Source organism: Crinia signifera, chromosome 8 (genome assembly GCF_055691185.1).
Source record: "Crinia signifera chromosome 8, ASM5569118v1, whole genome shotgun sequence".
Lineage (NCBI taxonomy): Eukaryota > Metazoa > Chordata > Amphibia > Anura > Myobatrachidae > Crinia > Crinia signifera.
Window position 1 is genome coordinate 70,116,531 of NC_139224.1, and position 19,333 is coordinate 70,135,863.

The 19,333-nt window shown below is 40.9% G+C and overlaps 38 non-coding genes across 38 annotated transcripts; all 38 read right to left on the reverse strand.

The window, feature by feature from the left end:
* Positions 1 to 98: 98 nt before the first annotated feature.
* LOC146029436 (5S ribosomal RNA) lies at positions 99 to 217 on the reverse strand. Its single transcript, XR_014455349.1, has one exon. It is a non-coding gene; the product is annotated as a 5S ribosomal RNA (ribosomal RNA).
* Positions 218 to 562: 345 nt separating this feature from the next.
* On the reverse strand, positions 563 to 681 carry LOC146031301 (5S ribosomal RNA). The gene has a single exon (XR_014456770.1). It is a non-coding gene; the product is annotated as a 5S ribosomal RNA (ribosomal RNA).
* Positions 682 to 1,026: 345 nt separating this feature from the next.
* On the reverse strand, positions 1,027 to 1,145 carry LOC146032823 (5S ribosomal RNA). The gene has a single exon (XR_014458239.1). It is a non-coding gene; the product is annotated as a 5S ribosomal RNA (ribosomal RNA).
* Positions 1,146 to 2,488: 1,343 nt separating this feature from the next.
* Positions 2,489 to 2,607, reverse strand: LOC146032275 (5S ribosomal RNA). The gene has a single exon (XR_014457717.1). It is a non-coding gene; the product is annotated as a 5S ribosomal RNA (ribosomal RNA).
* Positions 2,608 to 2,939: 332 nt separating this feature from the next.
* On the reverse strand, positions 2,940 to 3,058 carry LOC146032031 (5S ribosomal RNA). Its single transcript, XR_014457480.1, has one exon. It is a non-coding gene; the product is annotated as a 5S ribosomal RNA (ribosomal RNA).
* A 331-nt stretch (positions 3,059 to 3,389) lies between these two features.
* LOC146032327 (5S ribosomal RNA) lies at positions 3,390 to 3,508 on the reverse strand. The gene has a single exon (XR_014457768.1). It is a non-coding gene; the product is annotated as a 5S ribosomal RNA (ribosomal RNA).
* A 1,338-nt stretch (positions 3,509 to 4,846) lies between these two features.
* Positions 4,847 to 4,965, reverse strand: LOC146032277 (5S ribosomal RNA). The gene has a single exon (XR_014457719.1). It is a non-coding gene; the product is annotated as a 5S ribosomal RNA (ribosomal RNA).
* A 332-nt stretch (positions 4,966 to 5,297) lies between these two features.
* On the reverse strand, positions 5,298 to 5,416 carry LOC146032032 (5S ribosomal RNA). The gene has a single exon (XR_014457481.1). It is a non-coding gene; the product is annotated as a 5S ribosomal RNA (ribosomal RNA).
* Positions 5,417 to 5,748: 332 nt separating this feature from the next.
* On the reverse strand, positions 5,749 to 5,867 carry LOC146029448 (5S ribosomal RNA). The gene has a single exon (XR_014455350.1). It is a non-coding gene; the product is annotated as a 5S ribosomal RNA (ribosomal RNA).
* Positions 5,868 to 6,212: 345 nt separating this feature from the next.
* LOC146034730 (5S ribosomal RNA) lies at positions 6,213 to 6,330 on the reverse strand. Its single transcript, XR_014460134.1, has one exon. It is a non-coding gene; the product is annotated as a 5S ribosomal RNA (ribosomal RNA).
* Positions 6,331 to 6,675: 345 nt separating this feature from the next.
* Positions 6,676 to 6,794, reverse strand: LOC146031162 (5S ribosomal RNA). Its single transcript, XR_014456635.1, has one exon. It is a non-coding gene; the product is annotated as a 5S ribosomal RNA (ribosomal RNA).
* A 345-nt stretch (positions 6,795 to 7,139) lies between these two features.
* LOC146032258 (5S ribosomal RNA) lies at positions 7,140 to 7,258 on the reverse strand. Its single transcript, XR_014457702.1, has one exon. It is a non-coding gene; the product is annotated as a 5S ribosomal RNA (ribosomal RNA).
* Positions 7,259 to 7,603: 345 nt separating this feature from the next.
* On the reverse strand, positions 7,604 to 7,722 carry LOC146031163 (5S ribosomal RNA). Its single transcript, XR_014456636.1, has one exon. It is a non-coding gene; the product is annotated as a 5S ribosomal RNA (ribosomal RNA).
* Positions 7,723 to 8,067: 345 nt separating this feature from the next.
* Positions 8,068 to 8,186, reverse strand: LOC146034363 (5S ribosomal RNA). Its single transcript, XR_014459770.1, has one exon. It is a non-coding gene; the product is annotated as a 5S ribosomal RNA (ribosomal RNA).
* Positions 8,187 to 8,531: 345 nt separating this feature from the next.
* Positions 8,532 to 8,649, reverse strand: LOC146027625 (5S ribosomal RNA). Its single transcript, XR_014455016.1, has one exon. It is a non-coding gene; the product is annotated as a 5S ribosomal RNA (ribosomal RNA).
* A 345-nt stretch (positions 8,650 to 8,994) lies between these two features.
* On the reverse strand, positions 8,995 to 9,113 carry LOC146032824 (5S ribosomal RNA). Its single transcript, XR_014458240.1, has one exon. It is a non-coding gene; the product is annotated as a 5S ribosomal RNA (ribosomal RNA).
* A 345-nt stretch (positions 9,114 to 9,458) lies between these two features.
* LOC146029460 (5S ribosomal RNA) lies at positions 9,459 to 9,577 on the reverse strand. Its single transcript, XR_014455351.1, has one exon. It is a non-coding gene; the product is annotated as a 5S ribosomal RNA (ribosomal RNA).
* Positions 9,578 to 9,909: 332 nt separating this feature from the next.
* LOC146032034 (5S ribosomal RNA) lies at positions 9,910 to 10,028 on the reverse strand. The gene has a single exon (XR_014457482.1). It is a non-coding gene; the product is annotated as a 5S ribosomal RNA (ribosomal RNA).
* A 332-nt stretch (positions 10,029 to 10,360) lies between these two features.
* On the reverse strand, positions 10,361 to 10,479 carry LOC146029471 (5S ribosomal RNA). The gene has a single exon (XR_014455352.1). It is a non-coding gene; the product is annotated as a 5S ribosomal RNA (ribosomal RNA).
* Positions 10,480 to 10,824: 345 nt separating this feature from the next.
* On the reverse strand, positions 10,825 to 10,942 carry LOC146034732 (5S ribosomal RNA). The gene has a single exon (XR_014460135.1). It is a non-coding gene; the product is annotated as a 5S ribosomal RNA (ribosomal RNA).
* Positions 10,943 to 11,287: 345 nt separating this feature from the next.
* Positions 11,288 to 11,406, reverse strand: LOC146031165 (5S ribosomal RNA). Its single transcript, XR_014456637.1, has one exon. It is a non-coding gene; the product is annotated as a 5S ribosomal RNA (ribosomal RNA).
* Positions 11,407 to 11,751: 345 nt separating this feature from the next.
* Positions 11,752 to 11,870, reverse strand: LOC146031646 (5S ribosomal RNA). Its single transcript, XR_014457108.1, has one exon. It is a non-coding gene; the product is annotated as a 5S ribosomal RNA (ribosomal RNA).
* Positions 11,871 to 12,215: 345 nt separating this feature from the next.
* Positions 12,216 to 12,334, reverse strand: LOC146031166 (5S ribosomal RNA). Its single transcript, XR_014456638.1, has one exon. It is a non-coding gene; the product is annotated as a 5S ribosomal RNA (ribosomal RNA).
* A 345-nt stretch (positions 12,335 to 12,679) lies between these two features.
* On the reverse strand, positions 12,680 to 12,798 carry LOC146032764 (5S ribosomal RNA). The gene has a single exon (XR_014458183.1). It is a non-coding gene; the product is annotated as a 5S ribosomal RNA (ribosomal RNA).
* Positions 12,799 to 13,143: 345 nt separating this feature from the next.
* On the reverse strand, positions 13,144 to 13,262 carry LOC146031995 (5S ribosomal RNA). Its single transcript, XR_014457445.1, has one exon. It is a non-coding gene; the product is annotated as a 5S ribosomal RNA (ribosomal RNA).
* A 345-nt stretch (positions 13,263 to 13,607) lies between these two features.
* On the reverse strand, positions 13,608 to 13,726 carry LOC146033608 (5S ribosomal RNA). The gene has a single exon (XR_014459016.1). It is a non-coding gene; the product is annotated as a 5S ribosomal RNA (ribosomal RNA).
* A 344-nt stretch (positions 13,727 to 14,070) lies between these two features.
* Positions 14,071 to 14,189, reverse strand: LOC146031167 (5S ribosomal RNA). Its single transcript, XR_014456639.1, has one exon. It is a non-coding gene; the product is annotated as a 5S ribosomal RNA (ribosomal RNA).
* A 345-nt stretch (positions 14,190 to 14,534) lies between these two features.
* On the reverse strand, positions 14,535 to 14,653 carry LOC146030737 (5S ribosomal RNA). Its single transcript, XR_014456227.1, has one exon. It is a non-coding gene; the product is annotated as a 5S ribosomal RNA (ribosomal RNA).
* A 345-nt stretch (positions 14,654 to 14,998) lies between these two features.
* On the reverse strand, positions 14,999 to 15,117 carry LOC146029482 (5S ribosomal RNA). Its single transcript, XR_014455353.1, has one exon. It is a non-coding gene; the product is annotated as a 5S ribosomal RNA (ribosomal RNA).
* Positions 15,118 to 15,462: 345 nt separating this feature from the next.
* Positions 15,463 to 15,581, reverse strand: LOC146031302 (5S ribosomal RNA). The gene has a single exon (XR_014456771.1). It is a non-coding gene; the product is annotated as a 5S ribosomal RNA (ribosomal RNA).
* A 345-nt stretch (positions 15,582 to 15,926) lies between these two features.
* LOC146032825 (5S ribosomal RNA) lies at positions 15,927 to 16,045 on the reverse strand. The gene has a single exon (XR_014458241.1). It is a non-coding gene; the product is annotated as a 5S ribosomal RNA (ribosomal RNA).
* Positions 16,046 to 16,390: 345 nt separating this feature from the next.
* On the reverse strand, positions 16,391 to 16,509 carry LOC146032278 (5S ribosomal RNA). Its single transcript, XR_014457720.1, has one exon. It is a non-coding gene; the product is annotated as a 5S ribosomal RNA (ribosomal RNA).
* Positions 16,510 to 16,841: 332 nt separating this feature from the next.
* On the reverse strand, positions 16,842 to 16,960 carry LOC146032035 (5S ribosomal RNA). Its single transcript, XR_014457483.1, has one exon. It is a non-coding gene; the product is annotated as a 5S ribosomal RNA (ribosomal RNA).
* Positions 16,961 to 17,292: 332 nt separating this feature from the next.
* On the reverse strand, positions 17,293 to 17,411 carry LOC146029495 (5S ribosomal RNA). Its single transcript, XR_014455355.1, has one exon. It is a non-coding gene; the product is annotated as a 5S ribosomal RNA (ribosomal RNA).
* A 345-nt stretch (positions 17,412 to 17,756) lies between these two features.
* Positions 17,757 to 17,874, reverse strand: LOC146034733 (5S ribosomal RNA). Its single transcript, XR_014460136.1, has one exon. It is a non-coding gene; the product is annotated as a 5S ribosomal RNA (ribosomal RNA).
* Positions 17,875 to 18,219: 345 nt separating this feature from the next.
* On the reverse strand, positions 18,220 to 18,338 carry LOC146031168 (5S ribosomal RNA). The gene has a single exon (XR_014456640.1). It is a non-coding gene; the product is annotated as a 5S ribosomal RNA (ribosomal RNA).
* A 345-nt stretch (positions 18,339 to 18,683) lies between these two features.
* Positions 18,684 to 18,802, reverse strand: LOC146032259 (5S ribosomal RNA). Its single transcript, XR_014457703.1, has one exon. It is a non-coding gene; the product is annotated as a 5S ribosomal RNA (ribosomal RNA).
* Positions 18,803 to 19,147: 345 nt separating this feature from the next.
* Positions 19,148 to 19,266, reverse strand: LOC146031538 (5S ribosomal RNA). The gene has a single exon (XR_014457002.1). It is a non-coding gene; the product is annotated as a 5S ribosomal RNA (ribosomal RNA).
* Positions 19,267 to 19,333: the final 67 nt, after the last annotated feature.

Genomic DNA, 19,333 nt, shown 5'->3' on the forward strand with positions numbered 1-19,333 from the left:
TGTTTGACCTCTCCCAAATCTCTGTATTGGCAATAAAAAGAAAAAGTTTCCAATTTAAATAGCTAGAGAATAAAAACAATTTGCCAGTAATGGGAAAAAACCTACAGCACCTGGTGTTCCCATGTGGTCTCCCACCCAAGTACTAACCAGGCCCAACACTGCTTAGCTTCCAAGATCAGACGAGATTGGGCGTATCCAATGTGGTATGGCTGTAGGTGAGATACAAGCACTTTTTTGCCCTCTTCTACTTCTATAACCAGGTAAGCTTATAAAAAAGTTCCCTAACTGTATTGGCTTACTGAAAAAAATCATGTGTTGGTAATGTAAAAAGACCTACAGGACATGATATTAGCAGGTGGTCTCAAATTAAACTACTAAAGAGGCTCAACACTGTTTAGCTGCCAAAAGCAGTTGGAATTGGGCCTAAACAGTGTGGTAAGTCTTTAGGTGATGGCTATTGTGTCTGTTTGACCTCTCCTAAATCTCTGTATTGGCAATAAAAAGAAAAAGTTTCCAATTTAAATAGCTAGAGAATAAAAACAATTTGCCAGTAATGGGAAAAAACCTACAGCACCTGGTGTTCCCATGTGGTCTCCCACCCAAGTACTAACCAGGCCCAACACTGCTTAGCTTCCAAGATCAGACGAGATTGGGCGTATCCAATGTGATATGGCTGTAGGTGAGATACATGCACTTTTTTGCCCTCTTCTACTTCTATAACCAGGTAAGCTAATAAAAAAGTTTCCTAACTGTATTGGCTTACTGAAAAAAATCATGTGTTGGTAATGTAAAAAGACCTACAGGACATGATATTAGCAGGTGATCTCAAATTAAACTACTAAAGAGGCTCAACACTGTTTAGCTGCCAAAAGCAGTTGGAATTGGGCCAAAACAGTATGGTAAGTCTTTAAGTGATGGCTATTGTGTATGTTTGACCTCTCCCAAATCTCTGTATTGGAAATAAAAAGAAAAAGTTTCCAATTTAAAGAGCTAGAGAATAAAAACAATTTGCCAGTAATGGGAAAAATCCTACAGCACCTGGTGTTCCCATGTGGTCTCCCACCCAAGTACTAACCAGGCCCAACACTGCTTAGCTTCCAAGATCAGACGAGATTGGGCGTATCCAATGTGATATGGCTGTAGGTGAGATACATGCACTTTTTTGCCCTCTTCTACTTCTATAACCAGGTAAGCTAATAAAAAAGTTTCCTAACTGTATTGGCTTACTGAAAAAAATCATGTGTTGGTAATGTAAAAAGACCTACAGGACATGATATTAGCAGGTGGTCTCAAATTAAACTACTAAAGAGGCTCAACACTGTTTAGCTGCCAAAAGCAGTTGGAATTGGGCCAAAACAGTATGGTAAGTCGGTACTTGTTTCCTATCTGGGCGCCCACTAAGTTAATTGAGCACCATGCTATTCTCCGTAGTGAAATCTGATCGCATCGCATCGTACACATACACGATATTGAACGATGCGATGCGATGCGATGCGATCCGATTCGATTTCCCATAGGAAACAATGTTAAATGGCTCAATTTAGCCAAATTATCATAGGAACAATAGTAAATGGGCCAAAAACACCCCTGAACATTGAAATGTCCCCCCAAAAGTAGTTGACGCCACCCCGCCATCAACGTGAACCCGAAGCGTGGCGAGCGCAGCGAGCCCGCGAGGGGCGGCGGTACGCGTCCTCCGACCTTTTCATGCCCTACTATCCACTAGGGCGTGGAGTGAGAATAGAATAGTGTGGCGAGCGCAGCGAGCCACCGAGCCCGAAGCGTGGCGAGCGCAGCGAGCCCCGCGAGGGGACGCGGATACCTTCACAGGTAAACGCGTCCCTTTGCGGGCTTCCCAGGTGTCCGCGTCGCCATGGACACCTGGGAAGCCCGCGAGGGGACGCGTATAACTGTGAAGGTATCCGCGTCCCCTCGCGGGGCTCGCTGCGCTCGCCACGCTTCGGGCTCGGTGGCTCGCTGCGCTCGCCACACTATTCTATTCTCACTCCACGCCCTAGTGGATAGTAGGGCATGAAAAGGTCGGAGGACGCGTACCGCCGCCCCTCGCGGGCTCGCTGCGCTCGCCACGCTTCGGGTTCACGTTGATGGCGGGGTGGCGTCAACTACTTTTGGGGGGACATTTCAATGTTCAGGGGTGTTTTTGGCCCATTTACTATTGTTCCTATGATAATTTGGCTAAATTGAGCCATTTAACATTGTTTCCTATGGGAAATCGGATCGCATCGCATCGCATCGCATCGCATCGTTCAATATCGTGTATGTGTACGATGCGATGCGATCCGATTTCAGTACGGTGCCGTACGTAGAAAACCTGGGCGCCCAGATAGGAAACAAGTACCGGTAAGTCTTTAAGTGATGGCTATTGTGTATGTTTGACCTCTCCCAAATCTCTGTATTGGCAATAAAAAGAAAAAGTTTCCAATTTAAAGAGCTAGAGAATAAAAACAATTTGCCAGTAATGGGAAAAAACCTACAGCACCTGGTGTTCCCATGTGGTCTCCCACCCAAGTACTAACCAGGCTCAACACTGCTTAGCTTCCAAGATCAGACGAGATTGGGCGTATCCAATGTGGTATGGCTGTAGGTGAGATTCAGGCACTTTTTTGACCTCTTCTACTTCTATAACCAGGTAAGCTAATAAAAAAGTTTCCTAACTGAAAAAAATCATGTGTTGGTAATGTAAAAAGACCTACAGGACATGATATTAGCAGGTGGTCTCAAATTAAACTACTAAAGAGGCTCAACACTGTTTAGCTGCCAAAAGCAGTTGGAATTGGGCCTAAACAGTGTGGTAAGTCTTTAGGTGATGGCTATTGTGTCTGTTTGACCTCTCCCAAATCTCTGTATTGGCAATAAAAAGAAAAAGTTTCCAATTTAAATAGATAGAGAATAAAAACAATTTGCAAGTAATGGGAAAAAACCTACAGCACCTGGTGTTCCCATGTGGTCTCCCACCCAAGTACTAACCAGGCCCAACACTTCTTAGCTTCCAAGATCAGACGAGATTGGGCGTATCCAATGTGGTATGGCTGTAGGTGAGATACAGGCACTTTTTTACCCTCTTCTACTTCTATAACCAGGTAAGCTAATAAAAAAGTTTCCTAACTGAAAAAAATCATGTGTTGGTAATGTAAAAAGACCTACAGGACATGATATTAGCAGGTGGTCTCAAATTAAACTACTAAAGAGGCTCAACACTGTTTAGCTGCCAAAACCAGTTGGAATTGGGCCTAAACAGTGTGGTAAGTCTTTAGAGATGGCTATTGTGTCTGTTTGACCTCTCCCAAATCTCTGTATTGGCAATAAAAAGAAAAAGTTTCCAATTTAAATAGATAGAGAATAAAAACAATTTGCAAGTAATGGGAAAAAACCTACAACACCTGGTGTTCCCATGTGGTCTCCCACCCAAGTACTAACCAGGCCCAACACTGCTTAGCTTCCAAGATCAGACGAGATTGGGCGTATCCAATGTGATATGGCTGTAGGTGAGATACATGCACTTTTTTGCCCTCTTCTACTTCTATAACCAGGTAAGCTAATAAAAAAGTTTCCTAACTGTATTGGCTTACTGAAAAAAATCATGTGTTGGTAATGTAAAAAGACCTACAGGACATGATATTAGCAGGTGGTCTCAAATTAAACTACTAAAGAGGCTCAACACTGTTTAGCTGCCAAAAGCAGTTGGAATTGGGCCAAAACAGTATGGTAAGTCGGTACTTGTTTCCTATCTGGGCGCCCACTAAGTTAATTGAGCACCATGCTATTCTCCGTAGTGAAATCTGATCGCATCGCATCGTACACATACACGATATTGAACGATGCGATGCGATGCGATGCGATCCGATTCGATTTCCCATAGGAAACAATGTTAAATGGCTCAATTTAGCCAAATTATCATAGGAACAATAGTAAATGGGCCAAAAACACCCCTGAACATTGAAATGTCCCCCCAAAAGTAGTTGACGCCACCCCGCCATCAACGTGAACCCGAAGCGTGGCGAGCGCAGCGAGCCCGCGAGGGGCGGCGGTACGCGTCCTCCGACCTTTTCATGCCCTACTATCCACTAGGGCGTGGAGTGAGAATAGAATAGTGTGGCGAGCGCAGCGAGCCACCGAGCCCGAAGCGTGGCGAGCGCAGCGAGCCCCGCGAGGGGACGCGGATACCTTCACAGGTAAACGCGTCCCTTTGCGGGCTTCCCAGGTGTCCGCGTCGCCATGGACACCTGGGAAGCCCGCGAGGGGACGCGTATAACTGTGAAGGTATCCGCGTCCCCTCGCGGGGCTCGCTGCGCTCGCCACGCTTCGGGCTCGGTGGCTCGCTGCGCTCGCCACACTATTCTATTCTCACTCCACGCCCTAGTGGATAGTAGGGCATGAAAAGGTCGGAGGACGCGTACCGCCGCCCCTCGCGGGCTCGCTGCGCTCGCCACGCTTCGGGTTCACGTTGATGGCGGGGTGGCGTCAACTACTTTTGGGGGGACATTTCAATGTTCAGGGGTGTTTTTGGCCCATTTACTATTGTTCCTATGATAATTTGGCTAAATTGAGCCATTTAACATTGTTTCCTATGGGAAATCGGATCGCATCGCATCGCATCGCATCGTTCAATATCGTGTATGTGTACGATGCGATGCGATCCGATTTCAGTACGGTGCCGTACGTAGAAAACCTGGGCGCCCAGATAGGAAACAAGTACCGGTAAGTCTTTAAGTGATGGCTATTGTGTATGTTTGACCTCTCCCAAATCTCTGTATTGGCAATAAAAAGAAAAAGTTTCCAATTTAAAGAGCTAGAGAATAAAAACAATTTGCCAGTAATGGGAAAAAACCTACAGCACCTGGTGTTCCCATGTGGTCTCCCACCCAAGTACTAACCAGGCTCAACACTGCTTAGCTTCCAAGATCAGACGAGATTGGGCGTATCCAATGTGGTATGGCTGTAGGTGAGATTCAGGCACTTTTTTGACCTCTTCTACTTCTATAACCAGGTAAGCTAATAAAAAAGTTTCCTAACTGAAAAAAATCATGTGTTGGTAATGTAAAAAGACCTACAGGACATGATATTAGCAGGTGGTCTCAAATTAAACTACTAAAGAGGCTCAACACTGTTTAGCTGCCAAAAGCAGTTGGAATTGGGCCTAAACAGTGTGGTAAGTCTTTAGGTGATGGCTATTGTGTCTGTTTGACCTCTCCCAAATCTCTGTATTGGCAATAAAAAGAAAAAGTTTCCAATTTAAATAGATAGAGAATAAAAACAATTTGCAAGTAATGGGAAAAAACCTACAGCACCTGGTGTTCCCATGTGGTCTCCCACCCAAGTACTAACCAGGCCCAACACTTCTTAGCTTCCAAGATCAGACGAGATTGGGCGTATCCAATGTGGTATGGCTGTAGGTGAGATACAGGCACTTTTTTACCCTCTTCTACTTCTATAACCAGGTAAGCTAATAAAAAAGTTTCCTAACTGAAAAAAATCATGTGTTGGTAATGTAAAAAGACCTACAGGACATGATATTAGCAGGTGGTCTCAAATTAAACTACTAAAGAGGCTCAACACTGTTTAGCTGCCAAAACCAGTTGGAATTGGGCCTAAACAGTGTGGTAAGTCTTTAGGTGATGGCTATTGTGTCTGTTTTACCTCTCCCAAATGTCTGTATTGGCAATAAAAAGAAAAAGTTTCCAATTTAAATAGCTAGAAAATAAAAACTATTTGCCAGTAATGGGAAAAAACCTACAGCACCTGGTGTTCCCATGTGGTCTCCCACCCAAGTACTAACCAGGCCCAACACTGCTTAGCTTCCAAGATCAGACGAGATTGGGCGTATCCAATGTGGTATGGCTGTAGGTGAGATACAGGCACTTTTTTGCCCTCTTCTACTTCTATAACCAGGTAAGCTAATAAAAAAGTTTCCTAACTGTATTGGCTTACTGAAAAAAATCATGTGTTGGTAATGTAAATAGAACTACAGGACATGATATTAGCAGGTGGTCTCAAATTAAACTACTAAAGAGGCTCAACACTGTTTAGCTGCCAAAAGCAGTTGGAATTGGGCCTAAACAGTGTGGTAAGTCTTTAGGTGATGGCTATTGTGTCTGTTTGACCTCTCCTAAATCTCTGTATTGGCAATAAAAAGAAAAAGTTTACAATTTAAATAGCTAGAGAATAAAAACAATTTGCCAGTAATGGGAAAAAACCTACAGCACCTGGTGTTCCCATGTGTTTCCCACCCAAGTACTAACCAGGCCCAACACTGCTTAGCTTCCAAGATCAGACGAGATTGGGCGTATCCAATGTGGTATGGCTGTAGGTGAGATGCAAGCACTTTTTTGCCCTCTTCTACTTCTATAACAAGGTAAGTTACTAAAAAAGTTTCCTAACTGTATTGGCTTACTGAAAAAAATCATGTGTTGGTAATGTAAAAAGACCTACAGGACATGATATTAGCAGGTGGTCTCAAATTAAACTACTAAAGAGGCTCAACACTGTTTAGCTGCCAAAAGCAGTTGGAATTGGGAGTAAACAGTGTAATAAGTCTTTAGGTGATGGCTATTGTGTCTGTTTGACCTCTCCCAAATCTCTGTATTGGCAATAAAAAGAAAAAGTTTCCAATTTAAATAGCTAGAGAATAAAAACAATTTGCCAGTAATGGGAAAAAACCTACAGCACCTGGTGTTCCCATGTGGTCTCCCACCCAAGTACTAACCAGGCCCAACACTGCTTAGCTTCCAAGATCGGACGTGATTGGGCATATCCAATGTGGTATGGCTGTAGGTGAGATACAGGCACTTTTTTGCCCTCTTCTACTTCTATAACAAGGTAAGTTAATAAAAAAGTTTCCTAACTGTATTGGCTTACTGAAAAAAATCATGTGTTGGTAATGTAAAAAGACCTACAGGACATGATATTAGCAGGTGGTCTCAAATTAAACTACTAAAGAGGCTCAACACTGTTTAGCTGCCAAAAGCAGTTGGAATTGGGCCAAAACAGTGTGGTAAGTCTTTAGGTGATGGCTATTGTGTCTGTTTGACCTCTCCCAAATCTCTGTATTGGCAATAAAAAGAAAAAGTTTCCAATTTAAATAGCTAGAAAATAAAAACAATTTGCCAGTAATGGGAAAAAACCTACAGCACCTGGTGTTCCCATGTGGTCTCCCACCCAAGTACTAACCAGGTCCAACACTGCTTAGCTTCCAAGATCGGACGTGATTGGGCATATCCAATGTGGTATGGCTGTAGGTGAGATACAAGCACTTTTTTGCCCTCTTCTACTTCTATAACAAGGTAAGTTAATAAAAAAGTTTCCTAACTGTATTGGCTTACTGAAAAAAATCATGTGTTGGTAAGGTAAAAAGACCTACAGGACATAATATTAGCAGGTGGTCTCAAATTAAACTACTAAAGAGGCTCAACACTGTTTAGCTGCCAAAAGCAGTTGGAATTGGGCCGAAACATTGTGTTAAGTCTTTAGGTGATGGCTATTGTGTCTGTTTGACCTCTCCCAAATGTCTGTATTGGCAATAAAAAGAAAAAGTTTCCAATTTAAATAGCTAGAGAATAAAAACAATTTGCCAGTAATGGGAAAAAACCTACAGCACCTGGTGTTCCCATGTGGTCTCCCACCCAAGTACTAACCAGGCCCAACACTGCTTAGCTTCCAAGATCGGACGTGATTGGGCATATCCAATGTGGTATGGCTGTAGGTGAGATACAGGCACTTTTTTGCCCTCTTCTACTTCTATAACAAGGTAAGTTAATAAAAAAGTTTCCTAACTGTATTGGCTTACTGAAAAAAATCATGTGTTGGTAATGTAAAAAGACCTACAGGACATGATATTAGCAGGTGGTCTCAAATTAAACTACTAAAGAGGCTCAACACTGTTTAGCTGCCAAAAGCAGTTGGAATTGGGCCAAAACAGTGTGGTAAGTCTTTAGGTAATGGCTATTGTGTCTGTTTGACCTCTCCCAAATCTCTGTATTGGCAATAAAAAGAAAAAGTTTCCAATTTAAATAGCTAGAAAATAAAAACAATTTGCCAGTAATGGGAAAAAACCTACAGCACCTGGTGTTCCCATGTGGTCTCCCACCCAAGTACTAAGCAGGCACAACACTGCTTAGCTTCCAAGATCAGACGAGATTGGGCGTATCCAATGTGGTATGGCTGTAGGTGAGATACAAGCACTTTTTTGCCCTCTTCTACTTCTATAACCAGGTAAGCTTATAAAAAAGTTCCCTAACTGTATTGGCTTACTGAAAAAAATCATGTGTTGGTAATGTAAAAAGACCTACAGGACATGATATTAGCAGGTGGTCTCAAATTAAACTACTAAAGAGGCTCAACACTGTTTAGCTGCCAAAAGCAGTTGGAATTGGGCCTAAACAGTGTGGTAAGTCTTTAGGTGATGGCTATTGTGTCTGTTTGACCTCTCCTAAATCTCTGTATTGGCAATAAAAAGAAAAAGTTTCCAATTTAAATAGCTAGAGAATAAAAACAATTTGCCAGTAATGGGAAAAAACCTACAGCACCTGGTGTTCCCATGTGGTCTCCCACCCAAGTACTAACCAGGCCCAACACTGCTTAGCTTCCAAGAACAACGAGATTGGGCGTATCCAATGTGATATGGCTGTAGGTGAGATACATGCACTTTTTTGCCCTCTTCTACTTCTATAACCAGGTAAGCTAATAAAAAAGTTTCCTAACTGTATTGGCTTACTGAAAAAAATCATGTGTTGGTAATGTAAAAAGACCTACAGGACATGATATTAGCAGGTGGTCTCAAATTAAACTACTAAAGAGGCTCAACACTGTTTAGCTGCCAAAAGCAGTTGGAATTGGGCCAAAACAGTATGGTAAGTCTTTAAGTGATGGCTATTGTGTATGTTTGACCTCTCCCAAATCTCTGTATTGGAAATAAAAAGAAAAAGTTTCCAATTTAAAGAGCTAGAGAATAAAAACAATTTGCCAGTAATGGGAAAAATCCTACAGCACCTGGTGTTCCCATGTGGTCTCCCACCCAAGTACTAACCAGGCCCAACACTGCTTAGCTTCCAAGATCAGACGAGATTGGGCGTATCCAATGTGATATGGCTGTAGGTGAGATACATGCACTTTTTTGCCCTCTTCTACTTCTATAACCAGGTAAGCTAATAAAAAAGTTTCCTAACTGTATTGGCTTACTGAAAAAAATCATGTGTTGGTAATGTAAAAAGACCTACAGGACATGATATTAGCAGGTGGTCTCAAATTAAACTACTAAAGAGGCTCAACACTGTTTAGCTGCCAAAAGCAGTTGGAATTGGGCCAAAACAGTATGGTAAGTCTTTAAGTGATGGCTATTGTGTATGTTTGACCTCTCCCAAATCTCTGTATTGGCAATAAAAAGAAAAAGTTTCCAATTTAAAGAGCTAGAGAATAAAAACAATTTGCCAGTAATGGGAAAAAACCTACAGCACCTGGTGTTCCCATGTGGTCTCCCACCCAAGTACTAACCAGGCCCAACACTGCTTAGCTTCCAAGATCAGACGAGATTGGGCGTATCCAATGTGGTATGGCTGTAGGTGAGATTCAGGCACTTTTTTGACCTCTTCTACTTCTATAACCAGGTAAGCTAATAAAAAAGTTTCCTAACTGAAAAAAATCATGTGTTGGTAATGTAAAAAGACCTACAGGACATGATATTAGCAGGTGGTCTCAAATTAAACTACTAAAGAGGCTCAACACTGTTTAGCTGCCAAAAGCAGTTGGAATTGGGCCTAAACAGTGTGGTAAGTCTTTAGGTGATGGCTATTGTGTCTGTTTGACCTCTCCCAAATCTCTGTATTGGCAATAAAAAGAAAAAGTTTCCAATTTAAATAGATAGAGAATAAAAACAATTTGCAAGTAATGGGAAAAAACCTACAGCACCTGGTGTTCCCATGTGGTCTCCCACCCAAGTACTAACCAGGCCCAACACTTCTTAGCTTCCAAGATCAGACGAGATTGGGCGTATCCAATGTGGTATGGCTGTAGGTGAGATACAGGCACTTTTTTACCCTCTTCTACTTCTATAACCAGGTAAGCTAATAAAAAAGTTTCCTAACTGAAAAAAATCATGTGTTGGTAATGTAAAAAGACCTACAGGACATGATATTAGCAGGTGGTCTCAAATTAAACTACTAAAGAGGCTCAACACTGTTTAGCTGCCAAAACCAGTTGGAATTGGGCCTAAACAGTGTGGTAAGTCTTTAGGTGATGGCTATTGTGTCTGTTTTACCTCTCCCAAATGTCTGTATTGGCAATAAAAAGAAAAAGTTTCCAATTTAAATATCTAGAAAATAAAAACTATTTGCCAGTAATGGGAAAAAACCTACAGCACCTGGTGTTCCCATGTGGTCTCCCACCCAAGTACTAACCAGGCCCAACACTGCTTAGCTTCCAAGATCAGACGAGATTGGGCGTATCCAATGTGGTATGGCTGTAGGTGAGATACAGGCACTTTTTTGCCCTCTTCTACTTCTATAACCAGGTAAGCTAATAAAAAAGTTTCCTAACTGTATTGGCTTACTGAAAAAAATCATGTGTTGGTAATGTAAATAGAACTACAGGACATGATATTAGCAGGTGGTCTCAAATTAAACTACTAAAGAGGCTCAACACTGTTTAGCTGCCAAAAGCAGTTGGAATTGGGCCTAAACAGTGTGGTAAGTCTTTAGGTGATGGCTATTGTGTCTGTTTGACCTCTCCTAAATCTCTGTATTGGCAATAAAAAGAAAAAGTTTACAATTTAAATAGCTAGAGAATAAAAACAATTTGCCAGTAATGGGAAAAAACCTACAGCACCTGGTGTTCCCATGTGTTTCCCACCCAAGTACTAACCAGGCCCAACACTGCTTAGCTTCCAAGATCAGACGAGATTGGGCGTATCCAATGTGGTATGGCTGTAGGTGAGATGCAAGCACTTTTTTGCCCTCTTCTACTTCTATAACAAGGTAAGTTACTAAAAAAGTTTCCTAACTGTATTGGCTTACTGAAAAAAATCATGTGTTGGTAATGTAAAAAGACCTACAGGACATGATATTAGCAGGTGGTCTCAAATTAAACTACTAAAGAGGCTCAACACTGTTTAGCTGCCAAAAGCAGTTGGAATTGGGAGTAAACAGTGTAATAAGTCTTTAGGTGATGGCTATTGTGTCTGTTTGACCTCTCCCAAATCTCTGTATTGGCAATAAAAAGAAAAAGTTTCCAATTTAAATAGCTAGAGAATAAAAACAATTTGCCAGTAATGGGAAAAAACCTACAGCACCTGGTGTTCCCATGTGGTCTCCCACCCAAGTACTAACCAGGCCCAACACTGCTTAGCTTCCAAGATCGGACGTGATTGGGCATATCCAATGTGGTATGGCTGTAGGTGAGATACAGGCACTTTTTTGCCCTCTTCTACTTCTATAACAAGGTAAGTTAATAAAAAAGTTTCCTAACTGTATTGGCTTACTGAAAAAAATCATGTGTTGGTAATGTAAAAAGACCTACAGGACATGATATTAGCAGGTGGTCTCAAATTAAACTACTAAAGAGGCTCAACACTGTTTAGCTGCCAAAAGCAGTTGGAATTGGGCCAAAACAGTGTGGTAAGTCTTTAGGTGATGGCTATTGTGTCTGTTTGACCTCTCCCAAATCTCTGTATTGGCAATAAAAAGAAAAAGTTTCCAATTTAAATAGCTAGAAAATAAAAACAATTTGCCAGTAATGGGAAAAAACCTACAGCACCTGGTGTTCCCATGTGGTCTCCCACCCAAGTACTAACCAGGTCCAACACTGCTTAGCTTCCAAGATCGGATGTGATTGGGCATATCCAATGTGGTATGGCTGTAGGTGAGATACAAGCACTTTTTTGCCCTCTTCTACTTCTATAACAAGGTAAGTTAATAAAAAAGTTTCCTAACTGTATTGGCTTACTGAAAAAAATCATGTGTTGGTAAGGTAAAAAGACCTACAGGACATAATATTAGCAGGTGGTCTCAAATTAAACTACTAAAGAGGCTCAACACTGTTTAGCTGCCAAAAGCAGTTGGAATTGGGCCGAAACATTGTGTTAAGTCTTTAGGTGATGGCTATTGTGTCTGTTTGACCTCTCCCAAATGTCTGTATTGGCAATAAAAAGAAAAAGTTTCCAATTTAAATAGCTAGAGAATAAAAACAATTTGCCAGTAATGGGAAAAAACCTACAGCACCTGGTGTTCCCATGTGGTCTCCCACCCAAGTACTAACCAGGCCCAACACTGCTTAGCTTCCAAGATCGGACGTGATTGGGCATATCCAATGTGGTATGGCTGTAGGTGAGATACAGGCACTTTTTTGCCCTCTTCTACTTCTATAACAAGGTAAGTTAATAAAAAAGTTTCCTAACTGTATTGGCTTACTGAAAAAAATCATGTGTTGGTAATGTAAAAAGACCTACAGGACATGATATTAGCAGGTGGTCTCAAATTAAACTACTAAAGAGGCTCAACACTGTTTAGCTGCCAAAAGCAGTTGGAATTGGGCCAAAACAGTGTGGTAAGTCTTTAGGTAATGGCTATTGTGTCTGTTTGACCTCTCCCAAATCTCTGTATTGGCAATAAAAAGAAAAAGTTTCCAATTTAAATAGCTAGAAAATAAAAACAATTTGCCAGTAATGGGAAAAAACCTACAGCACCTGGTGTTCCCATGTGGTCTCCCACCCAAGTACTAACCAGGCACAACACTGCTTAGCTTCCAAGATCAGACGAGATTGGGCGTATCCAATGTGGTATGGCTGTAGGTGAGATACAAGCACTTTTTTGCCCTCTTCTACTTCTATAACCAGGTAAGCTTATAAAAAAGTTCCCTAACTGTATTGGCTTACTGAAAAAAATCATGTGTTGGTAATGTAAAAAGACCTACAGGACATGATATTAGCAGGTGGTCTCAAATTAAACTACTAAAGAGGCTCAACACTGTTTAGCTGCCAAAAGCAGTTGGAATTGGGCCTAAACAGTGTGGTAAGTCTTTAGGTGATGGCTATTGTGTCTGTTTGACCTCTCCTAAATCTCTGTATTGGCAATAAAAAGAAAAAGTTTCCAATTTAAATAGCTAGAGAATAAAAACAATTTGCCAGTAATGGGAAAAAACCTACAGCACCTGGTGTACCCATGTGGTCTCCCACCCAAGTACTAACCAGGCCCAACACTGCTTAGCTTCCAAGATCAGACGAGATTGGGCGTATCCAATGTGGTATGGCTGTAGGTGAGATACAAGCACTTTTTTGCCCTCTTCTACTTCTATAACCAGGTAAGCTTATAAAAAAGTTCCCTAACTGTATTGGCTTACTGAAAAAAATCATGTGTTGGTAATGTAAAAAGACCTACAGGACATGATATTAGCAGGTGGTCTCAAATTAAACTACTAAAGAGGCTCAACACTGTTTAGCTGCCAAAACCAGTTGGAATTGGGCCGAAACAGTGTGGTAAGTCTTTAGGTGATGGCTATTGTGTCTGTTTTACCTCTCCCAAATGTCTGTATTGGCAATAAAAAGATAAAGTTTCCAATTTAAATAGCTAGAGAATAAAAACAATTTGCCAGTAATGGAAAAAAACCTACAGCACCTGGTGTTCCCATGTGGTCTCCCACCCAAGTACTAACCAGGCCCAACACTGCTTAGCTTCCAAGATCAGACAGGATTGGGCATATCCAATGTGGTATGGCTGTATGTGAGATGCAAGCACTTTTTTGCCCTCTTCTACTTCTATAACAAGGTAAGCTAATAAAAAAGTTTCCTAACTGTATTGGCTTACTGAAAAAAATCATGTGTTGGTAATGTAAAAAGACCTACAGGACATAATATTAGCAGGTGGTCTCAAATTAAACTACTAAAGAGGCTCAACACTGTTTAGCTGCCAAAAGCAGTTGGAATTGGGCCGAAACATTGTGGTAAGTCTTTAGGTGATGGCTATTGTGTCTGTTTGACCTCTCCCAATGTCTGTATTGGCAATAAAAAGAAAAAGTTTCCAATTTAAATAGCTAGAGAATAAAAACAATTTGCCAGTAATGGGAAAAAACCTACAGCACCTGGTGTTCCCATGTGGTCTCCCACCCAAGTACTAACCAGGCCCAACACTGCTTAGCTTCCAAGATCGGACGTGATTGGGCATATCCAATGTGGTATGGCTGTAGGTGTGATACAAGCACTTTTTTGCCCTCTTCTACTTCTATAACAAGGTAAGTTAATAAAAAAGTTTCCTAACTGTATTGGTTTACTGAAAAAAATCATGTGTTGGTAAGGTAAAAAGACCTACAGGACATAATATTAGCAGGTGGTCTCAAATTAAACTACTAAAGAGGCTCAACACTGTTTAGCTGCCAAAAGCAGTTGGAATTGGGCCGAAACATTGTGTTAAGTCTTTAGGTGATGGTTATTGTGTCTGTTTGACCTCTCCCAAATGTCTGTATTGGCAATAAAAAGAAAAAGTTTCCAATTTAAATAGCTAGAGAATAAAAACAATTTGCCAGTAATGGGAAAAAACCTACAGCACCTGGTGTTCCCATGTGGTCTCCCACCCAAGTACTAACCAGGCCCAACACTGCTTAGCTTCCAAGATCGGATGTGATTGGGCATATCCAATGTGGTATGGCTGTAGGTGAGATACAGGCACTTTTTTGCCCTCTTCTACTTCTATAACAAGGTAAGTTAATAAAAAAGTTTCCTAACTGTATTGGCTTACTGAAAAAAATCATGTGTTGGTAATGTAAAAAGACCTACAGGACATGATATTAGCAGGTGGTCTCAAATTAAACTACTAAAGAGGCTCAACACTGTTTAGCTGCCAAAAGCAGTTGGAATTGGGCCAAAACAGTGTGGTAAGTCTTTAGGTGATGGCTATTGTGTCTGTTTGACCTCTCCCAAATCTCTGTATTGGCAATAAAAAGAAAAAGTTTCCAATTTAAATAGCTAGAGAATAAAAACAATTTGCCAGTAATGGGAAAAAACCTACAGCACCTGGTGTTCCCATGTGGTCTCCCACCCAAGTACTAACCAGGCCCAACACTGCTTAGCTTCCAAGATCAGACGAGATTGGGCGTATCCAATGTGGTATGGCTGTAGGTGAGATACAAGCACTTTTTTGCCCTCTTCTACTTCTATAACCAGGTAAGCTTATAAAAAAGTTCCCTAACTGTATTGGCTTACTGAAAAAAATCATGTGTTGGTAATGTAAAAAGACCTACAGGACATGATATTAGCAGGTGGTCTCAAATTAAACTACTAAAGAGGCTCAACACTGTTTAGCTGCCAAAAGCAGTTGGAATTGGGCCTAAACAGTGTGGTAAGTCTTTAGGTGATGGCTATTGTGTCTGTTTGACCTCTCCTAAATCTCTGTATTGGCAATAAAAAGAAAAAGTTTCCAATTTAAATAGCTAGAGAATAAAAACAATTTGCCAGTAATGGGAAAAAACCTACAGCACCTGGTGTTCCCATGTGGTCTCCCACCCAAGTACTAACCAGGCCCAACACTGCTTAGCTTCCAAGATCAGACGAGATTGGGCGTATCCAATGTGATATGGCTGTAGGTGAGATACATGCACTTTTTTGCCCTCTTCTACTTCTATAACCAGGTAAGCTAATAAAAAAGTTTCCTAACTGTATTGGCTTACTGAAAAAAATCATGTGTTGGTAATGTAAAAAGACCTACAGGACATGATATTAGCAGGTGATCTCAAATTAAACTACTAAAGAGGCTCAACACTGTTTAGCTGCCAAAAGCAGTTGGAATTGGGCCAAAACAGTATGGTAAGTCTTTAAGTGATGGCTATTGTGTATGTTTGACCTCTCCCAAATCTCTGTATTGGAAATAAAAAGAAAAAGTTTCCAATTTAAAGAGCTAGAGAATAAAAACAATTTGCCAGTAATGGGAAAAATCCTACAGCACCTGGTGTTCCCATGTGGTCTCCCACCCAAGTACTAACCAGGCCCAACACTGCTTAGCTTCCAAGATCAGACGAGATTGGGCGTATCCAATGTGATATGGCTGTAGGTGAGATACATGCACTTTTTTGCCCTCTTCTACTTCTATAACCAGGTAAGCTAATAAAAAAGTTTCCTAACTGTATTGGCTTACTGAAAAAAATCATGTGTTGGTAATGTAAAAAGACCTACAGGACATGATATTAGCAGGTGGTCTCAAATTAAACTACTAAAGAGGCTCAACACTGTTTAGCTGCCAAAAGCAGTTGGAATTGGGCCAAAACAGTATGGTAAGTCTTTAAGTGATGGCTATTGTGTATGTTTGACCTCTCCCAAATCTCTGTATTGGCAATAAAAAGAAAAAGTTTCCAATTTAAAGAGCTAGAGAATAAAAACAATTTGCCAGTAATGGGAAAAAACCTACAGCACCTGGTGTTCCCATGTGGTCTCCCACCCAAGTACTAACCAGGCTCAACACTGCTTAGCTTCCAAGATCAGACGAGATTGGGCGTATCCAATGTGGTATGGCTGTAGGTGAGATTCAGGCACTTTTTTGACCTCTTCTACTTCTATAACCAGGTAAGCTAATAAAAAAGTTTCCTAACTGAAAAAAATCATGTGTTGGTAATGTAAAAAGACCTACAGGACATGATATTAGCAGGTGGTCTCAAATTAAACTACTAAAGAGGCTCAACACTGTTTAGCTGCCAAAAGCAGTTGGAATTGGGCCTAAACAGTGTGGTAAGTCTTTAGGTGATGGCTATTGTGTCTGTTTGACCTCTCCCAAATCTCTGTATTGGCAATAAAAAGAAAAAGTTTCCAATTTAAATAGATAGAGAATAAAAACAATTTGCAAGTAATGGGAAAAAACCTACAGCACCTGGTGTTCCCATGTGGTCTCCCACCCAAGTACTAACCAGGCCCAACACTTCTTAGCTTCCAAGATCAGACGAGATTGGGCGTATCCAATGTGGTATGGCTGTAGGTGAGATACCGGCACTTTTTTACCCTCTTCTACTTCTATAACCAGGTAAGCTAATAAAAAAGTTTCCTAACTGAAAAAAATCATGTGTTGGTAATGTAAAAAGACCTACAGGACATGATATTAGCAGGTGGTCTCAAATTAAACTACTAAAGAGGCTCAACACTGTTTAGCTGCCAAAACCAGTTGGAATTGGGCCTAAACAGTGTGGTAAGTCTTTAGGTGATGGCTATTGTGTCTGTTTTACCTCTCCCAAATGTCTGTATTGGCAATAAAAAGAAAAAGTTTCCAATTTAAATAGCTAGAAAATAAAAACTATTTGCCAGTAATGGGAAAAAACCTACAGCACCTGGTGTTCCCATGTGGTCTCCCACCCAAGTACTAACCAGGCCCAACACTGCTTAGCTTCCAAGATCAGACGAGATTGGGCGTATCCAATGTGGTATGGCTGTAGGTGAGATACAGGCACTTTTTTGCCCTCTTCTACTTCTATAACCAGGTAAGCTAATAAAAAAGTTTCCTAACTGTATTGGCTTACTGAAAAAAATCATGTGTTGGTAATGTAAATAGAACTACAGGACATGATATTAGCAGGTGGTCTCAAATTAAACTACTAAAGAGGCTCAACACTGTTTAGCTGCCAAAAGCAGTTGGAATTGGGCCTAAACAGTGTGGTAAGTCTTTAGGTGATGGCTATTGTGTCTGTTTGACCTCTCCTAAATCTCTGTATTGGCAATAAAAAGAAAAAGTTTACAATTTAAATAGCTAGAGAATAAAAACAATTTGCCAGTAATGGGAAAAAACCTACAGCACCTGGTGTTCCCATGTGTTTCCCACCCAAGTACTAACCAGGCCCAACACTGCTTAGCTTCCAAGATCAGACGAGATTGGGCGTATCCAATGTGGTATGGCTGTAGGTGAGATGCAAGCACTTTTTTGCCCTCTTCTACTTCTATAACAAGGTAAGTTACTAAAAAAGTTTCCTAACTGTATTGGCTTACTGAAAAAAATCATGTGTTGGTAATGTAAAAAGACCTACAGGACATGATATTAGCAGGTGGTCTCAAATTAAACTACTAAAGAGGCTCAACACTGTTTAGCTGCCAAAAGCAGTTGGAATTGGGAGTAAACAGTGTAATAAGTCTTTAGGTGATGGCTATTGTGTCTGTTTGACCTCTCCCAAATCTCTGTATTGGCAATAAAAAGAAAAAGTTTCCAATTTAAATAGCTAGAGAATAAAAACAATTTGCCAGTAATGGGAAAAAACCTACAGCACCTGGTGTTCCCATGTGGTCTCCCACCCAAGTACTAACCAGGCCCAACACTGCTTAGCTTCCAAGATCGGACGTGATTGGGCATATCCAATGTGGTATGGCTGTAGGTGAGATACAGGCACTTTTTTGCCCTCTTCTACTTCTATAACAAGGTAAGTTAATAAAAAAGTTTCCTAACTGTATTGGCTTACTGAAAAAAATCATGTGTTGGTAATGTAAAAAGACCTACAGGACATGATATTAGCAGGTGGTCTCAAATTAAACTACTAAAGAGGCTCAACACTGTTTAGCTGCCAAAAGCAGTTGGAATTGGGCCAAAACAGTGTGGTAAGTCTTTAGGTGATGGCTATTGTGTCTGTTTGACCTCTCCCAAATCTCTGTATTGGCAATAAAAAGAAAAAGTTTCCAATTTAAATAGCTAGAAAATAAAAACAATTTGCCAGTAATGGGAAAAAACCTACAGCACCTGGTGTTCCCATGTGGTCTCCCACCCAAGTACTAACCAGGTCCAACACTGCTTAGCTTCCAAGATCGGACGTGATTGGGCATATCCAATGTGGTATGGCTGTAGGTGAGATACAAGCACTTTTTTGCCCTCTTCTACTTCTATAACAAGGTAAGTTAATAAAAAAGTTTCCTAACTGTATTGGCTTACTGAAAAAAATCATGTGTTGGTAAGGTAAAAAGACCTACAGGACATAATATTAGCAGGTGGTCTCAAATTAAACTACTAAAGAGGCTCAACACTGTTTAGCTGCCAAAAGCAGTTGGAATTGGGCCGAAACATTGTGTTAAGTCTTTAGGTGATGGCTATTGTGTCTGTTTGACCTCTCCCAAATGTCTGTATTGGCAATAAAAAGAAAAAGTTTCCAATTTAAATAGCTAGAGAATAAAAACAATTTGCCAGTAATGGGAAAAAACCTACAGCACCTGGTGTTCCCATGTGGTCTCCCACCCAAGTACTAACCAGGCCCAACACTGCTTAGCTTCCAAGATCGGACGAGATTGGGCGTATCCAATGTGGTATGGCTGTAGGTGAGATGCAGGCACTTTTTTGCCCTCTTCTACTTCTATAACAAGGTAAGTTACTAAAAAAGTTTCCTA